Source organism: Vicugna pacos, chromosome 29 (genome assembly GCF_048564905.1).
Source record: "Vicugna pacos chromosome 29, VicPac4, whole genome shotgun sequence".
Lineage (NCBI taxonomy): Eukaryota > Metazoa > Chordata > Mammalia > Artiodactyla > Camelidae > Vicugna > Vicugna pacos.
Window position 1 is genome coordinate 17,662,617 of NC_133015.1, and position 11,148 is coordinate 17,673,764.

At 40.8% G+C, this 11,148-nt stretch overlaps 1 long non-coding RNA gene across 1 annotated transcript in view; it reads left to right on the forward strand.

Annotated features, from left to right (window-relative positions):
* Positions 1-10,878, forward strand: part of LOC140690255 (uncharacterized) — a 45,596-nt gene extending 34,718 nt beyond the window's left edge. Inside the window, exon 4 of the long non-coding RNA XR_012065462.1 lies at positions 10,797-10,878. This is a non-coding gene — a long non-coding RNA (uncharacterized lncRNA). The remainder of the gene's footprint in view (positions 1-10,796) is intronic.
* The last annotated feature ends 270 nt before the right edge of the window (positions 10,879-11,148 follow it).

An 11,148-nucleotide genomic window follows, 5' to 3' on the forward strand; every position in this document is an offset into this window, starting at 1 on the left:
TGTGTATGAACCCTAGAGGTTGACTAGAAGCCTGGTGAAGTAGGGCGAGAGTTCCCAAGTGATCCTTTGGTGCTAGTCAGGGACACACTGGTAAACCCTGAGCTTCAGTCAGAGTAGACTAAATAGCTCTATTTCCCAGTAATTAGACTTCACAGGGTCCAAGTCCCATGCGTCAGGTTGGAATAGAATTGATAAGACTGCCTTCTTACGGGGACAACTTGAAGGAAGAGGGTCCAGAGCATCAAGGGAGACTGAAGAAACATTACACAGGGCTATGTCAGACCAGGTGCCAAAGTGTAGAAGTAAAACCATATTGCGTGGAGAGGTGCGATTAATCAAGAGTTAGGAGAGACAGGAACATGAGTCAAGTAGAAATGACAAACAGGAACCATCCTCGGAAGGCACAGGATGGTCAGGCTGGGAAGTTCCTCCTTAAGTTGCCCCCACATCCCACTGCAAGACACCTGCTTTTGTCTCTCTGATCTGGTAGGGTGCCAGAAATTCCACCTGCTGTGCTCTACTTCAGAACTGTGTGCCTGAATGACCATAAAATTCCCCTGCAGTCTTAAGAATTCAAGAAGTTGCATCAGATTGCTGGTAAGGCACTCAGACAGAAACACAGGTCAGGAGGGAGAGGGAAGAGGCAAGATGTGACAGGTCAGAGTGTGCTGTGGGATGGCTACATGAGCACTAGGTGTGGAGATGTGGTGTCTGCCTTCAGTACCAGTAACTCAGTCCTGGCCTCCACCAGTGACTCCTCTCAGCTCATCCCGCCGCACTGTAGTGGAGAGGTGCAGTGATCACAAAGTCCTAGGAAGCTCTGCTGTCGTATCACGTTGTGTACCCCAGGTTTTTATATTAGTGCCCAGGAGGCTAGGATTTACAAAAAAAGAGAACCACATTAATTTGTCTACCTTCCACTTCAGGGACAGAAAGGCAAAAATGCAATTTATTCACTTAGAAAACTGAAAGGTTTGAGGATAGAAAACTTCAGGCATGAATGAATTCAGTAGCTCAACCAGTCTCTTTCTCCCTTGCGTCTGGCTTCACTCTCAGGCTGACCATGCCCAGACTCACTTCCTGTCTCTTTCTAAAAGGAGAAAGAGCTTTCTTCTCAGTAATTCTAACAAAGACCTCAGGACTGGCTCTGTTTGGACTGACTTAGTCATATGCCTGTCTCCAGACTAATCACCGTGTCTAGGGGTATGGAATACGCTGGTTGGCCAAGACCTGGGCAGTGTAGGAAAGACGTTTAGCTCCACCTGAACCACATGGCCTAAGGATAAGGGAAGAGTAATTTCCCAAATAAAAGTAAAAATATTGTTAAAATAATATAGTAAGAAGGAGGAATGGAGGCTGAAGTGCAAACACAAGATAGCAAGGGGACTGGGATAAACCAGAATGGGAGTGAGTACACAGAGCCAAAATAGAGAGAAAATCAGGAGCGTCATGGTACTGAGTGAAACTGGAACGCAAATTGAGTGAAAGGGCCCAGGGGAGAGCCCCTGGTATAATGAGCAGAGGGTTGGTAACTGGGATTATGAAGGGCGTGGATCTATAAGCAAGGCTTAGCCCACGTTCACTGGAAAACAGAGCCTAAGGCAACACTTAATTGCTAATGCTTCATTGGCAAGTGTAGTCCCAGGGCAGCAGAAGTGAGAGAGAAAGGAAATGAGGCTAGAAGCAAACACCAGACAGTGTCACTATTTCATGAAGAGACCCAGAAGAGCTCTTCTCTAAAGGGCCCTCTCCTTTAGACTGTACTGGAACACCATATCTCAGGACAGCCTGTTGTAGGGAGGGGTGGAGAAGAAATTTATCTGCCATCAACACTGATCAAAGAGTGTGCCCGTAGTGTTGCCTGCCGTGATTGGTGCGTGAAGCAGATTTATCTAACTTGTGACCTGGTATTTCATCCAGAGACACGTGAGGAAGTAGCGGGAGGTGCCAAGGACTCTGGGCATTGGCCTCAGGCAGTAGAACAGTCTGGAACTGAACAGAACTACACGGCTGAGGGGAAGACAGTGGCTGAGGGCCCAGGAGCCGGGTGAGGCCAAGGGAATCTGGGATGGCACATAGGATGTATTCAATACAGGGTTCATATTTTCAGTTGGGGTTTTTGAAAAAACATTACCAGTCCAGCTTGGCACATGGTAGGCCCTCCATAAATTTGAATAAATAAATGAATATGTGCCAGGCATTATGTTAGGTGCTTGGGATGCAAGAGTAATGAAAGCATAGATTTCAGCCTGATGAACTCTCCAAGAAAGGTCAGGGATCAATTAGTTCATTGTGAAGGGAGCTCAGCTGTTCTGAGGGCGGGACTTTCTAAAGCTGTAATATTGACTTGGGTTCCATGCTATAATCCCTGAAACATTTCCACGTGGCAGAATTTCAGGGATTGCCTAGGGAACACTATATTGTAAATGTGTTTTTAATTTTCTGTTGGTTATGAAGTTTTGACATCTTAAAGAACCTTCTTACTGGGGAGAAACTGCCCCTCCTTGGCCTAGCCAATTCTTAGAGGAAGCAGAGAACCCAGTCAGAAGTGTGCCCTTGACATACAATCTGACCAGTTCAGAGCCAGACCTCATCTATCCAGCCTTCACCCCAGGAGGCAATATTCCTCTGCCTTGCTCCTTGCCAGGCCAGGTACCAGGCAGCTAGAGACCATCCTTATAGCCCAAAGCCTGCCAAAATTACTCAGACTAGCCAGTCCTAAGCCACTTTTCCAGCCCTGCCTTACCTTTCCTGGGGAAACCGCAACAAAGGTTCTGGCCTAAACCTTTTCACTCCTGTCTTCTGCCTCCTGACCATCCTGGTGTTTTCTCATGTGGCCATGTGCCTCCTGTCCCTAAAACCTGTGACTATAATAAACTTTGTTTTTTCTGAGCCTTTCCTATGTCTCCCTGACTGACCATTTCATAAAGGAACATAAAACAAACACTAAGTTTACATGCAAGGCGTTGTGTGAGGAATACATATACTATATCTATATCTGTGGATATATCCATGTGGATATCTGTATCTAAGGATACATCCATATACACACTATGTATTGATCTGACATGCAGATGGCATGTCACTCATAATCTGGGGAGATATGATTGTTAAAATGTTAAAGTACAGCCACTCACTCCTGTAACGACTATAGCTAACAATCATATAGCATTTACACGTCTCAAGCCTTGTTCTGAGTGTTTTGACAATGTTAGCTTGTTTAATCCTCACACAGTTCTGTGAGATAGTGCATAGACCACCAAGAGATCTTCTTAGCCTCAGCCAAACTCTCAAGCTCACCAAGTAATGATGGGCCACTAGCCTATTCAGGACATGGGAGAGGAACCAAAGCTCACCGGCAGGGCAGCTTCAGACATATCTTTAATGGCAATTCTTGAAGCAGTCTAACAGCGTGGGGGCAGGAAACAAGACCCACACAGGGCAAGTGCAGGATCTGCCTGGCTTAGAAGCTTCATTCCCCACCAGAACCAATACCTCCTGTAGGGTTTTTTTTTTCCTTTTAATTAATAGACATTATAGAGCAGCTTTAGGTTTCAGAAAAATTGAGAGGAAAGTACAGAGACTTCTCAAATACCTCCTCAGTCCTCTATGCACACAGTTTCCCTTATTAACATCATGGTACATTTGTTACACTTGATGAGTCAATGAAGATATATTGTTATTAACTGAAGTCCTAGTACATTATTAGAGTTCACTCTTGGTGTACAAATGCATAATGTCACATATCTGCCATTACAGTATCACACAGAATAGTTTCACTGTCTTAAAAACCTCATGTATTCCATCTAGTCATCCTCCTTTCTTCTCCCAGACCCCTGGCAACCACTGATCTTTTTACTGTCTCCATAGTTTTTGCCTTTTCCAGAATGTAATATAGTTGCCGTCATACAATGTGTAGCCTTTTCAGACTTCCTTCACTTAGCAATATGCTTTTAACATCCCTCAATGTCTTTTCCTGGGTGATAGCTCATTTCTTTTTATTGCTGAATAATATTCCATAGTATGGATATACCATAGTTTGTTTACCCATTCACCTTGAAGAGCATCTTGGTTGCTTTCAAGTTTTGGCAATTATGAATAAATCTGCTATAAACATCTGTGTACAGGTTTTTGTATTGATATAAGTTTTCAACTCGTTTGGGTAAATACCATGAAGCATGATTCTTGCTTAGTATCTCCTGTAGGATTTTTAGAGGCATAGCTTCACGCCTATAGGCACAAGCCCAGTTTTAAGGGTCACTGTATCCAGCGATGCCCGAAGTGGCATCCTCATCAGGCCTTTGTGGATTTTTTCCTAATTCCTCCAGTGCAGAAGCAATTTACCACTCAGGGCTCATTTTTACCTTAAAAGACAATGTCTTGTTGACATTTCTCCTTTTCTCAGGTTACCAGGAGAACAGAGCTGGATAGTTAACCAATGTTTAAGTCTTACAGAGGAATAATAGGTTTTGTTAAGCCCTTTGCTCACAGATAAGTACTTTTATTCCCCCCATTTTTCAAATGAAGAAACTGAGGCACAGGGGGTACTAAGGATCACATGGCTGGTAAAAAGTGAATCAGACTCAGACATCTGGCTCCAGGGTCTATGCTCATAAATTCTACATTCTGCTGCCTCAAGCATTATTTGCCCTTCTTATAAATGGAGGTAGTGTTTATGTAAATAAGTCATGGGTTAATATCCCTAGAATATTAAATTATAAGCCTGTGACCACTAAAGTTGCTGTAACGCTGATTTGATTTGAGGACCTCTCTTTTTCTGGGCTCTGGGGGGAATTTTTTTCAAAGCCTCTCATATTCAGGGGGTGGGGAAGTCCCCAGGATTTCTGGGGACTGTCACCAAGGTAAGGCCTTCAAATCTCCTCTGACTCAGGCCCGAGCACCAGAACTTACTGTCTCTATTTTGTTTCCCACAAAAACCATGATGCAGGACTTGGCCACTTTACTGGTTTTCGTAAGAAACCCACTCACCTCAATCTTCCGTGATTCTGTAAAATTTCCTGAATGTGCATGAGGTCACTGAGAAGAGTTACCTTGCTTAGTTCACAGTACCCCACCAAACGTGGCATTTACTCATGTTCATGTCTCTTCTTTTTCTTTCTCTCCCTTCTCCCTCTGCCTCACCCCAGTTGCAATTTTGACTCTTTCTCCCTCAAAAGACTTCAAAGCATCTGACACCTATACCCTGCAGGGAACTACAATGAACTCTTTACGGATTTCTCAAAGCTTTATCCATAAGAAAGGTGAGTCTTCCCCAAGAAGGAACCCATCTACAGTTGTTAATATCGTATTTTTTCCATCTCAATATGTTAAGATCGAGTTAGCTGATCAGCAGCCCATTCTGATAAGCCTTCAGTGACTATATCTGATAATAATGATGTAATGACCAAAACATCACCAGAAATGTGTCACCAAAGATCTTTGTCTAGTCTGTTACATTCTTGTTTTTTGCTTTTCATTTTCCTTTCAGTATAGCCAACCAATAGTAGAGAAAGCATGAGAAATTTCTTATTTTCATTCAGCTGGGATTGTACTTTTTTCATAAATTTCAAGCTCTAACACCTTGGAATCATTATATCCAGTTGTTGTACTCTGTGCCATCAAATGTCTATTAGTTTTGACTGAAAATGGGCTTTATTTACAATGCCTGTCTTTGTTAACGTTTACCCAAAGTTGTAGTTGGCAAATTAATAACAGATTTCATCTCTCATCCTTGAACTAATATTTTCAGATTTGCCGTGTGATGTAATTTAGTTCAGAGCTATGAATTTCCTGGGAGATATTGTATGCACTAGGTTTTAGTTCAGTTCAACTGTATAAATATTTTGAATGCCTGCTATTAACAAGGTACCATTGACAGATGATGGGAGACATACCAGGGTGAGTAAGGTTCTGTTACTGGCCTTGAGAATGCCAAATTGGACAGATAAGACATGCACCCAATAACTTCAACATAAGGTAGAACATACTGCTGTAAGAAAGGAAAAGGTAACAATATTGTGCTATGGGATTTTAAGAGGAAAGATTGATTACATCCAGTTGAGAAGGTTGAGAGGTGGCATTAGAGGAGATCTTTGAAGGCTAAGTAAAATTTTGAGAGATTGGTATGATGGTGAGAATGTTAAAGAGAGGAGGTCCGCAAAAGCAAGAGTCTGAAAGTGAGGCAGTAAAGTGTAGAATCCGAGATCAGCAAAACGCTCTTTTTTGTCAGGAGCACAAGATGTTGAGAGAGGACTTTGGGTGACAAAGCCGGAAAGGTAGGGCATATTTGAAGTAGCTGAAAATGAGCCTTAAATAAAGTAAAAAAATAGTTGAGGCTAGAAAACCTTCCAGTCTTGAAGTTATAAGCAGTTTTAACCTCCGGGGTAGACTGGAATTTACCTTTGGGGCCAAACTGCTAAATCAGTTTTTGTAAACATATCTTCAATGGGCCTTTTAATTTTGTAGATATAAGGGCAAGTAAGTACTCACTGTTTTTCTTAAAGAAAGCCAAAATGCGATGAACTAACCCAAATGCAAATGCTTTGAACAGTCTATTTAGTCATGTAAATCGGGTGTATCTTAAGCTCAATTATGCTCCTGCAGAGTTATAATTTTTTTCTCAATCTACATTTAGAATTTCTTATGTCTGAAAATTACTGGTTGTTCCTGGGAGGTGTGTTGATGGATTCTTGCCCAAGCATTTGTTTACGGGAGATCAGTAATGAAAACCCAGCTGTAGTAGGGTGTGTGAAGGACCATTCTACTCTTCACCACATGCTGGAGAAAAGGCTGTAAAGGGATTGTATTTGGCTTGAGGCAGTGCCTCCAGGCTGGATTCTTGGTGGCCCACATGTGGTGTTACATAAAACTAGACAGCCTAACTTTAGTAAATGTGTCTGGGAGGATGAGACCTGCTGGGCAAGGTAAGCCTGATCAGTACCTAAAAGTGAGGTTCCCAGGTAAGGAGCTGGCTCTCTGTAGTATCACTCATTCTGGGATGACAGTCCTCCTAAATCAAGAAGTAAGGCCATTGAGGACAATGTTTTTCTCTCTCTATGCCTGGGTTTATTGCTCGGTCTGGAATCCCTAGCATGGACATTATAGGAGCATTTGTGGTGGAGTGAGCTGACCCTTCCATGGGGAGGCAGGAAACACTTTATTTAAAGACTCTGAGGTCATGTTTTAGCCTGTGGGCTCTAAGAGTATTAACTTTTCGGTAACAGTTTGACATTATTCTCTGGGTTATGCTGTGTTACCCTCGAGCATTGAATGAAATTTTGTTAAAAAGCTATAGCCTGGAACACCAATACCACTGAAATATGAAAAAATCATAAAAGAATACTATGAACAACTATATGGCAATACATTGGACAACTTAGAAGAAATGGACAAGTTTCTAGAAACAAACTATCCACCAAAACAGAATCAAGAAGAAATAGATCATTTGAACAGACCAATCACTAGAAGTGAAACAGAGTCAGCAATAAAAAACCTCCTGCAAACAAAAGTCCAAATCAAATATACAAAGAAGAACTCATACCGATCCTTCTCAAACTCTTCCAAAAGATTGAAGAGGAGGGAATATTCCCAAACTCATTGTACAAAGCCACCATCACCCTGATACCAAAGCCAGACAAAGACACTACCAAAAAAGAAAAGTATAGCCAATATCATTGACGAACATAGATGCAAAAATCCTCAACAAAATATTAGCAGACAGAATCCAACAACTCATAAAAAAGATTATACACCATGATCAAGTTGTCCATCAACAGATGACTAGATAAAAAAAAGATGTGGAATATATGAAATGGAATACTACTCAGCCATAAAGAAGAATAAAATAATGCCATCTGCAGCAACATGGATGGACCTGAAGATTGTCGTATTAAGTGAATTAAGCCAGAAAGATAAATAAAAATACCATATGATATGTAGAATCTAAAAAATGGACAGAAATAAACTTATTTACAAAACAGAGACAAACTCACAGACACAAACTTATGGTTACCGGGGGGAAGGGAGTGGGAAGGGATAACTTGGGAGTTCGAGATTTGCAGATATTAACTAATATATATATAATATAGATAAACAACAAGCTTCTACTGTATAGCACAGGGAATTATATTCAATACCTTGTAGTAACCTATGGTGAAAAAGAATATGAAAATGAATATATGTGTGTATATGTATGACTGAACTAATATTCTGTACACCAGAAACTGACACAACATTGTAAACTGACTATACCTCAATTTAAAAAAAAAAGCTATAACCTGGCCTCATGTGTGCTGTGAGGAATTGAGGAGTACCCGTCCAGGGTTTGGAGCGAGAGCACACTTTCTTGGAGGTCTGAGAGGATCTAAGAGGCGATGTCAGCAGGAGATAACCAGGCTTCCTCCTGAAGTGCAGAAGCAGCAGCAGCAGCCACGTGGAGGGCAGGGAAGTCAGCCAGCCAGACAGAAGAACCAGAAGGACTGGCTCCAGATCACACATGAGGCAGTGCCCTGGGAAACTCTGAAAAACAGCCTGGGAAAATAGTGAGAGAAACCTAACTGAAGGACATTCCACGAACAACCAGCCCTTACTCAAGAATGTGAATTTCATGAAAGGTACAGGGAGGCTGAGAAGCCGTTCCAGAGTGAAGGAGACAGGAGACATGACAACTGAATGAAATGTGGGATCCTGGATTGACTCCTGATCCAAGAAGTAAATGCCGTAGAAGACATTTAATTATCGGGATAATTGGTAAAATTTGAATAAGGGCTGTGTGTTGGATAGTAGTAACATATCACTATTAAATTTCCTGAATTTTATTAGTGCATTGTGGTCATGTAAGATAATGTCTTGTCTTTCGGAGGTATTTAGGAGATACAACCAGGTATTTAGAAGTGAAGGGTCATGATGTCTGTAACTTATTCTCAAATGGTTTTATCAAAAAATTAATAGTAATAATGTGTGTATGTATGTGTACAGAAAGGCAGAGAGAGGGGAAAAGCAAATATGACACTGAAGAGCAGTAGTTTCATGAGTGAGCACTCAGTGCATAATAATTTATTATCAAAAGTATGACTTTATTTAGATGTATCAAATAGTACATCTTGGTAAGATCTGGGATATACAGGTGACTTTTTGTAATCCTATCTTGGAAGGCCTGAGATGTATACATCATATGCTTTTAATACTTAATGCTACATTTATAAGCACTTTGATAAGCATGCATACCACATAATAATATATTCTTTTTCCTGTACCTTGTAATGCTGACTTAGAGCAAGAGCTTTCTAATTGCTGTATTTTGTGTTGCCTTTTTGTTGTTGTTTTTTTAATGGAAGTACTGGGGATTGAACACAGGACCTCATGCATGCTAAGCATGTACTCTGCCACTGAGCTATACCCCGCCTCCACTAATTGCTTTGTTTTATGTTATGATGGAGAACAGGTGTACTGATTGGCATGATTGGTTCATTTGCTGCTCTGAGAATATATTGACTTAACTCATTTTTGCACCTTTAACATCTGGTAATATTCCTAATAATGATAGTTAATGACTGAATTAACTAAATGAAATGAATAGCTGTATAAATAGCACTTAAAAGTGGCAATGAATTTCTACCACTTTATGAGATATGTAGCATAGACAAAAGGGAGATAAAAAATGGACAAACCTTCCTGATGAGATTAGGAGGCAGATCTTGTCTAGAAACATCTCTTTCCACTTGTATGATGTAGTATCCTCTTTAACCCAGATTCATGTCTGGGTTTTTTTTAAAGTTTCATGTGTATAACATTGTATTTCTACTTCTGTATACACTACAGTGTGCTCACCACAAAATTTAGTTTCCATTCATAACCATACAGTTGACCCCTTTTATCCATTTCACTTCTCCCAGCACCCTGCATCTGACTTTTATCTGGTTCCGCTATGACTTGGAGATGCTCCAGCCTTACTCCTTCTTAGCTGGGGATCTTAGCAAATGGCTCTCCTTCTGAGTTCAAGGTTGTTTCTGGCATTTGCTAAAGTCAGTCTTTTGATGTAGCTAACCCTTGAATACATGAAGATCTTGATTTCCACCATCTGGTTCCCTCTCTGGGGGCTAATAAGTTAGGGACCACAGTAAGTTGAATGTCAAGCCCATTACAAATTATTGACCAAAACAGAATTCCTTGCTGGGAAGAGATAACTACCAAACCCACTGAGCATGTATTCCAGTGTGTGTGTGTGTGTGTGTGTGTGTGTGTGTGTGTGTGTGTGTGTGTGTGTGTGTGTGTGTGTGTGTGTGTGTGTGTGTGTGTGTTTGTGTGTGTTTGGGGGGGTGTAGTCAGAATAGGCAGGGAGGGAAGAATTAGTAGATGTTAGCCAAAGCCAAAATAGAATATCTGTCCATTTTAAAGAATAAAACCACCATTTTTGCCTTTTTTCTCCTTTTTTGAGATCGCTATATACAATAATTCAAAATTCTTGAAGTATTAGGGAACATTTATTAACTTATTCTTCTCCCAGTATTCTGATATTGTTAAATTACTTTTTAATGTGATTTCATAAGTAAGTAAAAGAATGAGACTTCAGGCCTAGGAGGACTCAGTTTTAAATGGGTTACCACAGCATATTATGAATTTAAAGATGGCCATCCATTTAATAAAGAAAAAGTTACAGGCAATAAGGGAAGTAATTTATCTTTAGAGGCAAAGCATAGAGCAGGCATAAGTTCATGTCTGGCATTTGGTAAAACGTTGATAGCCCTAAAGAAAAGGAAATGGCTCGTTTTCCATTTTGCCTTGTGTTCTCTGCACAGGTGATGATCATCATATTGAAAGAGCTAAGACAAAAACTCTCTTTAATCCTTGGAGAGGGAGAATAGTATGAGAACCCCCGACCGCCAGAAACAGAGAGATAATTGCACCACTGTCTGTAATCCCTGTGGTAAGGAAGAAAGGTATCGGACAAGGCAAGTAGTCTCCTAATTTTCAGACATGGGAATATCATTAATAACAGAAAGACATTTTTAATGCATTTATTTAACAAAACTTGATTGATAACCTTCTTATGTAACAAGTACTGTGCGAAGCACTGGCGGTAAGAGAAATAAGACATGGTTCCTAGAGAAGGGAGACAGTTAACAGATAATACAGTAAACATTTGGAAAG